Source organism: Echinops telfairi, unplaced genomic scaffold (genome assembly GCF_000313985.2).
Source record: "Echinops telfairi isolate 266 unplaced genomic scaffold, ASM31398v2 ScPeMD7_60;HRSCAF=208, whole genome shotgun sequence".
NCBI lineage: Eukaryota > Metazoa > Chordata > Mammalia > Afrosoricida > Tenrecidae > Echinops > Echinops telfairi.
In genome coordinates, this window is record NW_022103958.1 from 20170963 (window position 1) to 20176857 (window position 5895).

The 5895-nt window shown below is 57.9% G+C and overlaps 1 protein-coding gene across 7 annotated transcripts in view; it reads left to right on the forward strand.

The window, feature by feature from the left end:
- PAX6 (paired box 6) overlaps positions 1–5895 on the forward strand; it is a 28123-nt gene that overhangs the window by 1082 nt on the left and 21146 nt on the right. For 3 of the 7 annotated variants that reach the window (XM_030885814.2, XM_004708271.2, XM_030885815.2), the window contains exons 1-2: positions 5331–5521; positions 5621–5825. The gene's annotated coding sequence lies outside the window, so the exon portion shown is untranslated. Of the gene's footprint in view, positions 1–4503; positions 4522–5329; positions 5522–5620; positions 5826–5895 lie in introns of those variants that run through there. The other 4 variants (XM_004708268.2, XM_045290975.1, XM_045290977.1 and 1 more) reach the window with 4 other exon arrangements.

Here is a 5895-nt window from a genome sequence, read left to right on the forward strand (position 1 = left end):
CGCTACCTGTACAGGACGTTGCGAAGGCCTCCAGACCAAGCCTCGGGTCGCCCCCAACCGCGCTCCTGACGCCCGCTCTCCAAACCTTTTGGGGGCACCTCCATGGGACGTTGGGGATCGCAGGCACCTTTGACAGGTGCTTGAGATCCACGGCCTGGCTCCGTCGCTGGCTGACCCCAGCCCACCTTTCCTGGGGAACCAGCGCAGTGACCTCCCGGCCGCGCGCCTTACCTGGACCCGGGTCCTCTGCTCGGCAGGCTTCTTCGGCCGGAGCTGGGCGCCAAGCAGGTTGCCTGCTTCTCAGTGGGAAGTGGACCTTCTCCTCCAGTCATAAATCAAACCCATCCATCCCCGGGCCTCCTCCCTCATTAGAGATGTTTATTGGAGATTGTGTTTATTCGGCTGTCATGGCGAGAAAACGCGGTGACATAATTACCTCTGACCAGAGTCGTCGCCTCACGCCGGGGCGAGATGAGGAGCTCCTCTGTAGCCTTCTCCCCCAGACCTTCCATGATCAGAGGGTCCTGCCTTTTTGATACCCCACCCCACCGCCAGACCCTCTCACATAATTTGGATTCTTGCATGAGTTACTATTAAGATTTCTACAGGGACTGGACATTTATTTATTTTAGAATTTGAAAGAAAAACCAAAGGGAGCCCAATGGCCTTCGGGGCAGAAAGGGCAGCGCGGAAGAGAGCGAAGGAGGAGAGTCCTTCTCTCTGTGGAAACTTCCCCCAGGTCTCGGCAGCGGCGCACTGGGCCCACACCTCTTAGTGGCCAAGGAGGGCTGGTCTAGTGGGGGCTGCCCTGAGAGGTGAAGGCTGATATTGGTGGCTTTATTTTTCATTCTTTGACCTATTGGAAGGAATTTGAGCCTTCAGGATCCCAAGCTGGGGTTAGAACTTGGGGGAGTCGACTCACAGCTCCTCCTCTGTCCTATTGTACTCCCACCCCTCACTGCCCCTGGGAGTGGGCCACCCCACCCCAGTCCATCCCCGCTAGCTGGGTTTGTAAGTCACCAACTGTGACACCAGGTTAGGGAGTGATGAAAAAAGCTCAGAATTGTTCCCTAATTAGAAATACATTTTTTAAAGACGGTACTGACAAATATCTGGGATCTCAGCTTTTGATCCCTCGCTGCCGCCTCTGTTCTCCAGTCGCTAATAAAACTCGCGTTCAGCCCCTTAGTGCCTTGATTAACAGGCAGATTAAGTCTTACTGGGGTTGGGAACAGCTTGTCCCAATCAATGTCATTTTAAAAGCCCGTCAGGATGCGCTTAGCTCTGGTTCCCTGGCCGCTTGAGCGAGCCAGCCATGACATCTCCTCCACCCAGCGGCAAAGCCCGCAGCCCCGCGTGCTCCTGCTCCACTCGAGGACAGATCGCAGGACTAGGCCCCTGGTCTTTAGAACTGGTAGCTGTTTTAGATAAGGGGTCTGGAAGGAGAAGGGAATGAGGTGCCCTTGCTGGCTTCGTTTGGGGCTGGGGGTGGAGAGGCTACATGAAAAGAGAGAAGAGAAACTATCCCACAAGGATGAAATGGAAAGCAAACTTTCCTAGGCACCCTATTTGCAAAATCAGAGGTTGCTGCTGTTGGCGAGTGATGACAAAATCTAGAGTTTTTAAACTCAGTTTCTTTGTAGGCAGCAGGGTGTAGGGGCAAGAAGCAAAGGCTAGGGAGTTGGGTTGGAGGAATCTCTTTGCTGGAAGTCACAGCTAGTCACAATGGTTCTTTAAGCTCTCCTCCTGGTATTTAGAGAGGCTTGCCAGCCAAGTGAATGTAAGAGGACCGAACCCAGATCGCCATGGCTCACTCGCCTTTTGGCAGCAGGCAATGAAGGACAGGGACACCCGGTTCGCAGCCGAGTGTGGCCACAGCCTGGAGGCGCTGCTCTCCGGGTTGCTGCCTCTCCTCTGCTTCCCCGGGCTTGGGGTTCCTCGAGGCTGCGGGGTGAGCCAAGGCCGACAGGTTGTTGAAGAAAAGAGAGGTAGAAAGGCCCGCGAGTAGAGCAGGCACCTGGGCTGGGCGGCAAGAATGGGGGCCTCTGCCTTGCACGTTCGTTTGACCCGTGTCTGAGGCTCCGCAGCCTCCGCACCTTCCCAGGGCCTGCAAAGAGGAAGCCTGTTGGGGTTCTGCAAAGTGACGCAGGTGTCTGCCAGCACCGCGCCTCCGCTAGGCTGGGAAAAGCAGGAGTCCCGAGGTATTCGGACACCTGGTGAGGGACTCCTGATCCTGACGCCCGGAGGCGGAACTTGCGTCCCCGAGAAGTGGCAGTAAGTCTGTGCCTCCGCAGCGGTCGCCTCCAGAGCGCGAATCAGGGCTCTGGCGAAAGCTCGGGGCTGGTGGGGTGAGAAGCTGCTGTCCCCATGTTTACGCACTAACGCTCGCCAGTGTTTCCGGATGTTCTCCGAGCGCGCCGCGGTCCCCCAGCGTGGCTCCCAAGATTTAGACAGCCTACCCCTGCCGGGCGAGACGACCCTGGCGGCCTCTGTGGGAACGCGCCAGCCTAGCAGGCCAAGGAGGTGGCCTCCTCGGGTATCGTGGGATAGGAAAGTGGAAGAATCAGGAAAGGCAGAGGAAGCAACCTCCTGGTGCCTTAGAGGGCAGCAAGGGGGATGGTGATTGTTGGAAGATGTAGTTAAAATGGCGACCTGCGAGGGCTCTGAATTTTCTATACACTTCAGGCCCACCAGTTTCGCGCCTCCCCCCCACTCCCCACCCCCCGCCACGCGTCAGTGTCACCCCCAGAGCAGGAATTTGGAAGAGGGAAACAAGTGAGGCCCTCAGCGCTTCTTTGAGGCTCAGAGACAGGAAAACATCCTTCTCCCCTTAAACTTTGATAACTCAGCTTCCCTCCAGGGCTGCGCTCCCTCCCACCCTCCGCCAAATGTTGACACGTTGGAAGCGGCCAAGCCCTTTTGGTTTCTTGTTTGCGCGGAGGGGTTTCCAAGAGTCCTCCCCAGGCCCCCCCGCCCCCGCCCAATGACGTCAGTGGCATTCACTCCGCGCTCCTCGCCCCTATGAAGTTTTGTTGTTAAAACTTTTCTTCGAGGAGAGGTGGGGACTGGGGGTGGGAGAAGGAGCTTGTTCTAAGAGCCAGTGCCCTGGGGGGAAATAGCAACTAGATTAGACCACTTCTTTCCGAAGCAGAGTTTAAGAAGATGCTAATCCATTCGGTCGCTAATTGAGAGGATGTAAAAATGATATTCTCCTCCAGATCGGACAGTCACGGGGCCTTTTTTCCGCCTTTCTTATTCTTCTACTTCTTTCTTTTTATTTCTTGCTGATGTCCACTGGACTTGATTTCAAACTTCCTTAATGCTCGTCAGAGAAGTAAAACAGGGAGAGAGCAAGAAAGCAGATTCTCGCTGGTCTGCGACCCAGGCCCAACTGCCCAACTTCCTGGGATCCTCCAAAAGTCGCGGTCCTACGAAATCCCGTTCAGGAAACCACGAACTCGGATCTCTGGTTGCGCCTCCCCTGGTCTGGGATTCCTCCAGGCTCCTGGGCAGCTGGAAGGAGCGGAGTCCACCGCCTGCTGGCCTGGGAGATGAGCGGATCGTGAGGCTTCGGTCCTGGCTCGGGCTGGAGAGAAGAGGCCTCCGCTCCCCCGGAGTTTTCCCCATCTCCTAGGTGGTGGCTGTGCGGGGTCCCGGCAGGGGCGAGGGTGTGCGGCCCACACCAGGTGGCTGCCCAGAGCAGCCTGCAGCGCCCTCATTGCGCCGGCCCCGAGGGACAGCAGCGGCGCGGCCTGTCTCGCTGAGTTCAGGGCGCACGGACTTTATTGATGAGCTCTGACTTCCATCACTTTTCACACGTGTCAAGAGGAGTCAAGTGTAGGCGGTGGTGGATTCATTACAGCCTTTCGGCCTCCACTCCTCCACCCCACTCCCCTTTCTGGGAGCCTGGGGTGCGTTCTCCGTTCTCCGGCCCAAACAGTCCCTAGCCCGGCACTAGAGCCCGCGGGCTCCGAGCGATCTCGCTGTGGACATTGTAGGCCAATGGGGCCCGCTCCCTCCTCTGTCACCTTAACTGAAGGCTCCAAGGGGCGCCTTTGGAGTGTACTGAGGTGTGTCCTAATCGTCCAGCATTCAACAAATGGACGTCTGGTGTGTGGTCAGAAGAGAAAGGCCATTTACTTACTTTCCTCCATGGTTTTTTGGCAACAGCTGAAGGGGAGCTGCCTCGGTGGACTGAGCACACTGGGGAGAGGGAGAGGCAGGAACCCCACACAGATAACCAGGAGCACACCCGGGCAAGCACTGACACACCAACATGACTAGAGAGAGAATACACACACACACACACACACACACACACATACTCAGCATTGGTCATCCCCCCGCTAACCCCACGCTCCACTACTCCCCCCTGCCCTCTTATTACCCGCCTCCCTTCCCCTCCTCTTCGGGCGTCAGGAAAAGCAGCAGCACTTAGTCAACAAATGGCACGTGGGAGAAGTTGGTGAGGGTTTGGTGAGGACACTTCAGGGCTTTTCATAAGAATCCTCTGTACACAAAGTAAGTGGTGTGTTTACTCGGGCCTCTCCAGCCGGGGCTGGGCCTCCGCTCCACGGCGCACGGCTGCTTCCGAATGGGAGAGAGGAGAGAAGAAAGTGCCCAGGGAACGGGTGGGGACCGAAGCAGGGCCGCCAGGCCTAAACTGGGGAGGCGACTGGGCCTTCCCCACACTCCCCGCCCCGTGAGTGGAGGGCTCCTCTGGGCCTAGGGGGCGGCCTCCGCCGTCGGAGTTGGGCTGCAGAGAAACATTATGACCCCCGCCCCTGTCCTCGTCTTCCCAGAGGCCAGGTGAGGTAGGAGCGGCCACCGCGGGGCTCTGTTTCCTGAGACCCAGCCCCGGCTGGGACAGAGGCAAAAGGGGAGGACGAGGGTGGTGCGGCCGGCCACGCTGCGCCGCAGCTGGCACCACAGGCCCGCGCAGAGCTGCCGAAACTTGCTGCCGTCCTGGGCTGGGGGCCGTGCGCCCAGCTTAGAGGGGTGGGGGGACGAGCTCCCCAGCCCCGCGGCCTGCACTCGACCCCTCCAGCTGGTGACCGCAGCGCGGGCCGCTCTGCCTGCCGAAGCGCGCGGAGCCTGGAGAGGTCGGCGAGCGCCAGATCCCGGTAGCAGGGGGCCCAAGCACCCGGGAGAGGAGTCGGGACCCACCGGCAGAGCCGAAAACAAGTGTATTCATATTCAAACAAACGGACCAATTGCACCAGGCGGGGAGAGGGAGCATCCAATCGGCTGGCGCGAGGCCTCGGCGCTGCTTTGCATACAGCAATATTTTGTGTGGGAGCGAGCGGTGCATTTGCATGTTGCGGAGTGATTAGTGGGTTTGAAAAGCGAACCGTGGCTCGGCCTCATTTCCCGCTCTGGTTCAGGCGCAGGAGGAAGTGTTTTGCTGGAGGATGATGACAGAGGTCAGGCTTCGCTAATGGGCCAGTGAGGAGCGGTGGAGGCGAGGCCGGGCGCCGGCACACACACATTAACACACTTGAGCCATCACCAATCAGCATAGGTGTGCTGGCCGCAGCCACTTCCCTCACCCACACTCTTTATCTCTCACTCTCCAACCGCTGACAGCCCATTTTATTGTCAATCTCTGTCTCCTTCCCAGGGATCGGAGAATTGCTCTCACACACCGACCCAGCAGCATCCGTGGAGGAAACGCTCACTGGCAACTCCTTTAAAACACCATCCGTTCAAACAGTTGTGGTCTTTAAGTAACAACACCAGGAGGAGGAGGAAAAAAAAAGCCACACAACCAAACAAACAAAACTCTTGACAGGAGCTTTGACAACGAGCGAGGATGCCTCAGAAAGGTGAGTCCACTCCTTTCTTCTCGCTTCATTTTTCTTGCAATCTGCAGGCAGGTCCCCCTCCCTCTTCCCC